This window comes from Aythya ferina (genome assembly GCF_964211825.1).
Source record: "Aythya ferina genome assembly, chromosome: 21".
Lineage (NCBI taxonomy): Eukaryota > Metazoa > Chordata > Aves > Anseriformes > Anatidae > Aythya > Aythya ferina.
Genome location: NC_140319.1, coordinates 4,708,222 through 4,719,331, shown reverse-complemented (window position 1 = coordinate 4,719,331; position 11,110 = coordinate 4,708,222). Strand labels below are relative to the sequence as shown.

General features: G+C 46.4%; 1 protein-coding gene across 2 annotated transcripts in view; it reads left to right on the top strand.

Annotated features, from left to right (window-relative positions):
* Positions 1-4,857: 4,857 nt before the first annotated feature.
* Positions 4,858-11,110, top strand: part of MIB2 (MIB E3 ubiquitin protein ligase 2) — a 40,230-nt gene continuing 33,977 nt past the window's right edge. For both annotated transcript variants that reach the window (XM_084494932.1, XM_084494931.1), the window contains exons 1-2: positions 4,858-4,929; positions 5,155-5,285. The gene's annotated coding sequence lies outside the window, so the exon portion shown is untranslated. The remainder of the gene's footprint in view (positions 4,930-5,154; positions 5,286-11,110) is intronic.

Below are 11,110 nucleotides of genomic sequence, written 5' to 3'. Positions count from 1 at the left end.
CACCCAGCCTGTGCCCTCCCCAGAAGAGTGCAGTCAGAGGAATTTTGCACTGAGGGCACCACAGGGGCTGATACCGACCCCTGGCGCAGGGAGAAGTCCCCAGTTTGTCACCTGAGCAGCAGAACAACTCTTAATTCTTCTCTGTATATAACACCTTTTTTTTTAGGGAAGTGTGAAACTGGTCCCCAGGTAGCAGCAAGCCCATTTGGCTGCTCCTTTAGCCGGCCAAGCAATCCCCCTGCTGTTAACTCTCAAGCTGCCAAGGCCACATTGCTGCTTGGACACAGGGAGCAGCTTTGCTAAGCTGGGATTGTTCTGGGTGGCTGACCCAGCAGCTCTGGCAGAGTCACTGCCTCTCTGTTTTCATGTTCTTCCCCTCTTTTTATTCTCTGCAGAATTCTGGTTTATTTACTGCCAGTGCTGATACATCGCCAACAGGAGAGCTGTGACCCAACGCATCACTTCTTCCACAGTACTCCACAGCAGTGCAAAGGGATCAGATCCTGACGCAAAATTGGTTCGGTGAGGTGCACAGGACAAGAGGATAGATCCTCCTCTTCTCGTTTTACAGATGAAACTGAGGCAGAGACTGCTTTTTATAGGGCTCCAGGGAACTGGATGAAATTCAGAAGCAGAGAAGAGTGCTTCTCCGCACACCATAGCAGAACAATTACCCAGCTTTGCCCCCAGGAGGAATACATGACACCATTATATTTATTTGCCATTTGCCTTATTGATGGCAGGCTCCATCCAGCATATTCTTTGCAGAATTTCTTAGCAAGTGTTTTAAAGTTCCCCCTGAGATTTCAGTTTGATGTATGAAGATCCAGGCTGCCTCTGGTGCTTTTTATCACAGCGACTGGGCTGCAAAAAGCAGGATGGCAAAGGACTGCCAGCTCAGTGAGTCAGTGGACTGTGCAAGCACACATGGCCAGAGAACTTCAGCCAAACAAGCATTAAGCAGGGCTCCTTTAGTAGCTTTTAGTTCTATTTACACCCCAATTCTATCTATATCGTTCCCTATATATTTTTAAAAGCAGAAGAGATCTGAGTTTAATCTAGATGCTCTCAACATGCCCCTTTATTGCCTGGCCCTTTTATACGCCTCAACAGCTGGGTGGGTCGTCTGGCTGAGATGCTCCAAACTCAAAACTGTGTCACCCTGGGATCACAGGGAGATGGCCCCTAAGTCACTTTCTTCTCTTCTGCAAGACAAAAGCCAGAGGCAGTGACCAGGTCTTGCTTGCTTGTCACTTAAGGCTGATAAGCAAGTTTCTCTTCAGTGGTGTGAGACTGCCCCTTATCTTTTTTTTCAGGCCACCAAATACAGGCTAAAGGGAGCTAAAGCAAAATAATTCTGTTTAAAACTCACAGCCAAGAGCTGTGCTAGAGTCACAGAGCAGGCCAGAGGAGCTTCAATCTACACTACCAGCACTTCAGAGGACACAGACAGCAGCAGCCAAAAGCTAGGAAACTTTTAACAGAAGAAAAGCGCCTGTCCTTGCAAAGAGGAGCAATCCGACTGTTTCTCTGGATGAGGACAGTTTGACTAGCCAACGAGCTGTCCTTCAGTCATCCTCATTCCAGTTTCTATCCAACCTTCACACTGTTGACATCCCTGCATGATCTTTTTGTGGATTTCTTTCTTGTTTTGAATGCTCTACTGTTTTAATTTCTGTGAGATGCTGGGAGCTGAGCTAACTTTCTTAAGGACCCTGTTGTGTCCATTGGTTCGTTGTAAAACAATGAAGGCAAGACATTTCCTCCATTGTCTTCGGTTTATATGGGATTAAAATGCTGTGTGTTTCTTGGTTCTATTTTCCACTTCATTTGTATTTGGGAAAATGACCGTGTAACGGCAACACAAAATCTGGCACAGATGAGTCTTCATGTCCTTTGTCAACAGAAACTACCAGTACTGTTTCCAGTTATTCATGGTATTGTGCTGTATTTTTGAGCAAAACAGTCCAGCACACCCAGCACTAACATTTTTGGTGTGAACCACAGGTAAGTATCTCCTCTCCTTAACCAATGAAATTACTTTCACCTTCCCTAGACATTATTTTTAAACAAATTAATGCAGACAAGTTCCACAGAGTGCTGGAAACCTTTCCAAGCAGCTTTTAAAATACCTGATGCACAACACTAAAAACAATCATCACCGTCTTAGTCTTATTTGCCCAAATGATTTCTTTAATGATCACGGGCCAATTATATGACATTGCTTTCAATTACACCAGTACAAAACTGACAAATCTCCACCAAATTCAGGAGTTACCAGATTTACAGCCACACAGGTCACACAAAGCTGGACTCACACTTTGCCTGTTATTTATCGGTTACCTTATTTGCCTTTATGTTTATTGGATACAGATGGTGTCCCAGGACAGACACAGTCCTTTTAACATATACATCTATTAGCTTTGCAAAGACTCCTGGCTTATTTTAAATCCCCTGTTGTTTAGACTGGCTCCTGAAAGGCCAAGGCTCAAGACATCAGGAAACAATTTGGATGTTAGAATCTCAAGGATTTAAACCCTAAGGCCTGTATTAACCTGGAGTCATACTTCTTCCAGTACGAAATGTGGGTTAAAAAATCAGGATAGCTCTTTTTCAGTGCTAAAAGTTGTTGGCAAGGAATAAAGAGGAATTCCCCTAGGGTGTGGATTCTATTAGGCTATGCTTTCATTTGCTTCAGAGGAGAGACCTAGATGTGGAATTTAACTTACTCAGAGTCAATTCCCAAAGCTTGGTGTTGGATGTAGGTCACTTTCTGGCTTGTTTTGAGATTCAGCTGAGTTTGAAATATTGCAATTTTCAATACAGAGCAGAAGCCACAGATATCCTTTCTGTTCTCTACAGATCATTGCTTCTGAAGGCAGTGCCACAAGGTGTAATCATAACCTCAGCACACACTTGCAACATGTGAGCCAGGGAAAGCTGCCATTTCCAGGCTTTTAAGGACAGAATTCCCCAAACCTGGCTTTCCACATGCAAATTCCTGTATTGGGCATTCAAAATAGGCACTGCAGGACATAGATTCTGGCCAAAGCATCTTATATATGACTTGAAGACACCTCTTGGTAACCTGTTTTCCCTTCAACAGACTTTTTTTTTTTTCTAAGTCCTGTTCAATCACCTTCAAAGAACATCTGTAGATTTCTGCTGCTGAGACTACCATCATGGAGGCATTTACCCACATGGCCCAAGGTTCACAGGTGCATATTAGTAAGCTGCAAAATGTTAAGAGGAGCTCTTTTGTAAGAAAGGCTTATTAATAGAGCTAAATCCACAGAGATCAGCTGACCCTGAAGTGGCCTTCCATGTCTGTTAGATAAAGTGCCTACAGCCGAAGCCTGCAGCCTGTGACTATTTCTGTGTAACAGCGGCATCCAGTGGGCACAAAGAGATTCCCAGCAAAATATTTGAGAAATCAGGATATGACCGTGTAAGAGCAGAGGTTTCTCTCCCATATCCAGAGCTATGTTTCCCCCTCTCTCTCCCTCCTTAGCATTACTATCTATTGCATGTTGTAGCAGAGATGCTAGTGACATTGATGTGGCTAGAGCCAGACCTATGGAAACAATTCTACCACGACCAAAGTCACATTGAAAAAAAAATTTAAAAGGGTTAGAACATGTTTTCTGTAGGAAAATAATACAACAAAAATCAGTGCAAGACCCTCTGTAAGGGGAAGGTGATATTTTATAAAGTGTCCAACTAAAGCCTTGCACTCAGTCTGTCAGATTTCATTCACTCCCTTTCACATTTACATTTTCATGATTACCCAAACATATGTGATTAAGTGGTCTGGCCAACACCACTTTTACACAACAAGGAGGTCAAGAGACCTGGCTGCTCAATCCTAATCTTTGGCTTTCATCAAATGGCAGTGAAAAGCTTGGTTTGGGACAGGTCTTTGTTATGGTAGCAGCTAGAATACTGTGACTTTTTGTGTCATAATTTTACCCTCTTCAGTCTTCACAGGCTCCAGCCAACGCTGCTCCCCACTGTTTTTGTTCCCACCTTATGGATTTTAGGGACCTGGACAGTTTGACAACCCAATTTGGACATGTCTGGCCTCAGCAGTGGAAGAGGAGATGGAGTGGGCTCTGCTGCATGGACAACAGCTCCACAGGAGAACGTTATCAGTGTTGGTGGAGAAAAGCAATGCAAATTCATGCCTCTCTGAGCAGGAAATCATTATCAACACGGTAATAATACCTTGTACTTTTAGACTTACCTGTTTTGACTATGAGTGTCAGCAAGGCCCCAGCTGGGCTGCCTTTCTTTGACATTCCTGGTGGCAAGCTGAGCCTCTCCAAGCCCTCCTGCTCACCCAAGTGATACAGCACCTTTCTGGGCCCAATGCTGAACCCCCAAATCTCCCTGACAGCGGACTAACTTACCCTCAAACGTAACACTCAAACGTTTACCAAACATACCTCAGACCTTATAACCGCATTTTTATTTTTATTTTTCCAGTCAGAACAGCCCACTGACTTCAACAGCTGTTTTGCTTGGGCAGAGACGACCCCCAGCGTTTATTCTCGACACGATGAAGGGATCTGAGGCTCAGAACTCAACAAGGACAGGGGCTCGGTGAGGAGACCATGAGGTGAGGAGACCATGAGGTGAGGTGACAGGACCCTGAGGCACGGGGGGCGCACCGCGGGCGCTGCCCCCATCACCACAGGAGCCCCCATGGCGCTCACCCCCGTGCTGGCGCTGCCTCACGGGACTTGTAGTCAGAGCTCCCCCGAACAAGGAGAGGCACCGGGGCGAGGAGCTAGGAACTACACCTCCCGGCATGAACCGAGAAGCGAGAGGGCCTGGGCGGGAGGGGAGGCGGGGACGGGCGGCGCCGCTGCTGCAGCACCCGCGGGGCCGGCGGGGCCGCGGCCCGGCTTCTCGGCCGCTTCCCCGGGGGTGAGGGGCTGCGGGGGGCTCGGGTGCCTCAGCGAGGCAGCCCCCAGGGCTCGGCGGCTCTCGGGGACCGGGGAAGGGGTGGGAGAAGCGGGGAGGGAGCCCTGAGGGCGCCGGGGGAGGCTTCTGGTGGGGGGCGACTCCCGGCCCGCGGCCGGTGCTCGGCTCCTGCCTCACAGGGGGGATCCGGAGGGAGCCGCAGCTTCGTGTCTTCTGCTCTCCCCTCAGGCCGCAGAGCTGGCAGCTTGCAGGCTCCTGCCCCCAGGATGAAAGAGGGAAGGAGACAAACACGGCTCTGGCGAAAGGACAGCGGCTTGCCGAAGGGCTGCGTGAATTCTGCTCGCTCCGCTCTCCGCCAGGTATGTGCCTGTTCTGCTTTTTATTTCCATCCTCTCAAGGGATGGGTTTACACTAAGCAGCCGCTTCTCCTCCTTGCCACGTTTACCAAGGGCTGAGCCCGCAGTGGGATCTTGCTCCTGCTTTATTTTTTTGCTTCTTTTCTTCTGGGTGGCCGGCAGCAGCTGCAGCAGAGGGTGTAAATACCTCAGCAGGTGTAAATACATCAGTGGGTGTAAACACAGGTGTGTGCCTGTTCTGGAGGTGTGTTCCTGTCCTGAAGCAGGAACTGCTGCTAAGCCCTCACCTGCTGAGGTGAGAGCTGACAGAAACGCTGGGATGGATTCCTGTTGTATCACCGGAGCATAGGCCTTATGCTGAATTATTACTCGGAACTGAAACACGTGTGGCTTTTTTTTTTCCCCCCTCTGATTATTTGCTTTTTCCTCTGATTTGTTTGATTTGATTTATCTCCTTGCACAGAGAAAGCAAGAAAAACAAGGGCAAAACTTCTATGTAGAGAAGGCCGTTCAGCTGCATTGGATGCTCTGTGTGTGTTTGGGCCGATTTCCCTGCAGATGCTCAACTCTGGAATTTAATTACTTGAGTAAGAAGTAAATGAGGGACTCGTTTACTGTAAATAACCCCCATTTTCGTGTTTGGAGTGATGCCACATGTCATAGGGGTAGTGGAAATCAGAAAGAAACTTCAATAGCCTTGGCAGAGCTAGCAAAGCCTATTCTGAGCTTTCTTTTCTGCTCTGGCGTATGGGTGTCTGTTTTTTTACTTGGAGCAGCTAATGTCTGGTGGGCAGGTGGTGGTTCCCTTCAAGAAGTGCCTCCTGAAGGCAGACAACTACCAGAGCAGCAGGTCAAGCGTCAGGTGACTCACATCTTAGAGGTCTTTCCCAAACTAAATGATTCCAGGATTCTATGATTTCTGTGGTGACAAGGTGTAATGAGTTCATGTAGGACTGGTAAACGTGCCTGCAACGTATGTAACAGAGTTCTCTGGTCATTTAAGCATCACTACTGGTTCTGTTTCGTGAATGATATTTCTCGAGTTAAACTTCAACAAAGTGAATGTGTTTCCCATCCCTTTCCACAGCACACCTCTGTTTTGCTGTTATGAGAATAATTTTCATAAGTGTATGTTATTGATGTTGGCTCAATTCTCTGCTCGCTGTGATGTTGCTGGGTAGTTTCCTGTGTTTTGGTGTCTGTCTGGAATGCACGTTTGAAACCATGTGATTGTGGAAGTCCTGTGCCTGGTCAGCATATAAAGAACCTTACAGTTTTCCAGCTTTGGTCTTGAGTGGCCAGTAAGGCACTGCTAGGATTGTTTGGAAGAATTGGGATTCCGTGCACAGCGTATTTCTGCTAAAACTTTTATGGAAGTCTCAGAAGTTGCAAAAACTGTGGAAGTGCCACAAATGTGGTTGCAAATGTCTCCTTTCCATTTATTTGGGACCGCTCTGGGCTATTCCAGGCTGCGGTACTCTCCCAAACAAGCTCACCTCTTGCCTTGCCTTTGTGAGGTGTTATTATTGGTTGCTCACAGACAAGTTGCCAGTGGCTTGGCTGAAGGTGAAGACTTTCTCCAACCTGATAGCTGGTCTCTTCTAGGTCACGTTGCCCCTGCCTGCCTGTTCCTGTTAAATCTGTTTGTTTTGCTCATCGTCTCTGATACAGAACCGCTCCCGGGCCCCGGCAGGATTCAGGGTCACACTGAATGTGACCGTGCCACTTGCAGCAGTACCGATCATGCGCTTTTATTCTGAGCTTTTGTATTTCAGGGACTCAGGAGTAGAATGCAGGGCTTGGTGAGCAGGCTGGTTGAGCAGGCTGAGCAGAATCCTGGTTGTTTTGTAAGGATTCTGATTCACGGCTTATCAGGGGCATTTACAGAGGGGCCTGAGTATTGCGATACAACTTGCAGCACGTTCTCACTAGAAACTCTCACTGGGGAGCCCCATAAACCCTCCGATATGTTGGTGTTGCTTTCCCCTTATTTGCTCCTTCCGTTGTTTCAAGTGTGATCAGGTCAAATCGTGTTGCTGGCTCCTCTCTGATTCCCAAAGTACCTGATGATCGCACTCTTCAAGCAGTCATGTTATTGGAAGAGCTGTTAGCAAGAATACCCTCTCTTGTTCTGTTTTTCTTTTATTTTTATTTCCCCATCAAGGTTTTTGGTGGGATGCTCCTTTCCTTGACAGAGATGTCTTTCTAAGGCAGCGCTATCCTACCCGAGCTGGGCAACGTCATCTTCCCCTTCCTGGTTCTCCTGTGTGGTTTTCTTTGGAAGCAGCAGGCCTTAATCCAATAACGATCGGGCTTTGCATGCATGCAAACACTGAACTGTTCTCTCCAGAGGTACCGAGCTGATGATATCGGTGGGTCATTTGGGAGTTCTTTGCTGTCAGAATACAAGCCTCTTAAGCCAGTTCGTTTTGTGTGCAGGTGGTTGAATTTAAAAGCCTGTGCCTTTCTTACAGGCTGCTGTAAGTTATCTCCTTCATCGTGGAGCTGCGATGCAGCTCCTGTTGGGGTTGGTACCTGGGAGATGTGCATCTGTGCAAAAGCAGGCAAAGAGACCTTAGATCAGAATGAACACTTCAGTTGTCTGAATAGCAAAAAAGAAAAAAAAAAATTGCATAGAATAATTATAAACTGATAAAATTATATCTCTGTGTGGTAGATAACATCAGATATTTTTCCGTCTTTAAGCAAAGATGGAGAAAATGGAGTCTGTTGTCTATTTCTGCTCCCTTTGTCATGAGAGCTGTAGTTTTGTTTGGAATTTCCCAGGAAACTTGGAGCAAGGATATGTGAGTTTCTTGCTGGCTCTGCCACCAAATCCATATGTAACCATGGCTCCATTCTCCATCTGCGAAGTGTTCTTGCATGCTTTAAAGCTATCCAAAGCTGAAACATCCGTACTTCTAAAATGTAGACTGGTAAGTGAATTGGTGCGTGTGCTGACCCTCAAACCTTTAAGTCCAAGGAAGGAAAGTAACAGCTTACTACTCAATTTGTTCTGCTCCTATGCAGCTGATGTCTCTCTAGCCAAAGGCAGGTCAGGATAGATTAGACTTAAACCTTTTGATTTGCTTTCAGAGCACAGAAAGGGCGAGTTCTAGGCTGGAAACCAGCAGGAGAGCAGCGTTGGCCGTTCTAAAAGCCTGAAGGGGAATCTGAAAGTTGGTAGGATGAGCCATCAAGGCTCATCGGAGATTCAGAGGGTTATATGCTGCAGCTTGCTCTATGCCAGAGCCTGAGGCAGCATCTTTTCACTTTGAGAAGTTGGAAAAAGTTGGGTTCATAACTCAGATGGTCAGTAATCCTGTTGTGTCACCACCAAGGGCTCCCGAGTCTAAATACCTATGAACAACCTTGTCACAGAACCACAAGGGTGTGTTTTCCAAAACACTGCTCACTCTGCGCTGGGTCTCAACACCACCAGCTGTGGGCCAGTTACATATTGCTCAGAGCAACGTCAAAGTAAGAATACAGTTGAAATCTGAAGGCAGGAGAGACTTCTGGATGTTGGAATATGTTTCTATGTGGTACTGCGTGCTGAGGGGATTGAAAATAGGGCTGGAAGGGATTTTCAAGAGGCTGCCTCATCCTCCTTTTGCCAAAGGGCTCAATAAGCTCCATCTAAGCCATTCCTGATAGTGATGTCGAGCTTGTACTGTAACAGATTTTTCCCTGGATGAGTTGGATTTGGGTTTATGAAATCTGCTCTTGAGGAAAAAGTAGATGCTGTTCAGCCCCAGCTACTGAGCTTTTCAAGGCTTTAGGCAGCAATCTGCAAACTGTCAGGTCCAATTAAAGCAAATGGCTGGAGCTGATGTGTTTTTCTCCCTCCTGGAGAGAACACAGTTCATCAAAAGCCAGAAGGAAATTTCATCAGGCTCATGAGCAATTATCTTAGGGGATGTAGTAAGAGAGAGACACCAGATTCCCAGTGTGAACTTTCCCTTATCGTCACCCTTAATTCTCCAGTGAGCAAATGAACAGCGATCCCACGGGTTTCAAGTTTTTGAAGTTTTTGTTGGATTTGGCTGCGGGTGATTTGTAAATAGGAATTTCAAACGCCTCTGACTTGGCAAAAGGTATTCCACCTCTCTGTGGTGCGCCACGACGTCTGTTGTGGGAAGCTTGTGACAGCTGTTTATTTTTGATTGACCTGTGGTGTTTCCTGAAGGCTGCGTTCTCATCTGTATGGGCTAAAGCAAATATTGACCCACTCGCAACTCCGTGGATTTCATCAGCCTGGTCCATTAGTCAGCACTGAGCTGATTCATTAAAAAAAATTACTTAAACCCAAGAAATTTAACTTTTGGAACAAGGAGAAGAGAAGATAACCCTGCAGGTTGTTTTTTTTTAAATACCATCAGAATTTTAAATACCAACCAGAATGCTGGCAGCAAGCTTCTGAGCAGGATTTGCACATAACTACTGTTATTACATCTTAATAAATTGTCTGGTGCTTCTTTTAGGCCGGTATCCTTTATCAAGGCAAAAGAATAGAAAGGCAGGATGATAACCACAAAAAGTATTGCTCCTCCAACTTGTGAAGGGAACATTGCCTTCCCTTCTCACCAGGAGGACTCGGCGCTAGAATACAATCAGTGTAAATTGAATGCAAAATTCAGCGTAGACCAAACGGATCAATAGGCTGGCATTTGTATAGGACAAGTGTTGATTGTAGAGGTGAAAAGCAGGCTTTAAGCATGACGGCTGGCTCGTTATTTTTAGCATTTCCTCGCTCTGTGTCCCAGTATTTCAGGATGTGTGCCTGCTCTTACACAAAATAATTAGTGAGGCTGAAATGACAAGATGTTAATCCCCGAGTGAAGGCATATTAATCACCTGCTTTATTCTGTTTATGTAATACAGTTCAATATACTGCGAGAGCAGGTGAGGTTTGGGGTATGGTTCAGCCTCATTCAGGCTTTTTCATGGCTGATTGGTTTTACAAGGCAGCTAGCCCGCTTCTAATTTTTCTTTCTGCTGAGAATGGTTTGTCAGTAGGGATGGCTTCATTTATCTGATATTGATATTTAACCCACGGAAGCATCATCTGCTCTTCTCTTCCACTCCGTGCCAGTGATGCCATTTTGCAAAATTTAGACGAAGCAGAAATGCTGACAGCAGGAGAAAAAATATCCCCGTCTTCGGTGAGCCACGAAGCAAAGCGGCAGGGAGACTCTGTGGCTTAGCAGGGGAGGAGAGGGTGATTCCCTCCGGATCTGCAAATTCTTTCGGTGGCATAAGGAGGAATTCCACGGGCTTGGGCTGATTCTCAGTGGTTAAGTTTGTGGCATAATGCCTGAGGTGGTGTCACGCTTCTGTGTTAGAAGATCTGCTCGGCCTGGGAGCGAGGAGCCTGTATCTTCTGTGCTCTTTGTGTCAGCCACGGGAGATGGAGCCTCAGAACAGGTAACAGCGCTGGGGTAATACACTTGGTGCTTGCTGTTGGTTCCTGCTAAGAGGAACGTGCTTTTGGCCAGAAAATAGCTTGTTCTGTTTGTCTTTTACTAAGGTACCTATCACCAGTTTACGCTAGAGCATTGTTCAGATGGTTAACCTTAGTGGCAAAATTAAGGTAGGACCATACTGCTGAGGTTTTAATTGTTTCTTTTTTTAATTATATTTAGTTAGAACCAGATGGCTGTTTTAAAGGGAGCAGTGCTGTCAGGGTTGGGGGCCATCCCTGTCTTTTTTGGACTTGGTCTGATATCGCTGACATTGTTTTATGACTTGGAAGCATTTGGCTTTGCTTTGCCAGCCCTTGGGTCCGATCTGCACCATGTGCAGTGGCAGTGCAGCTCCTGCTTGCT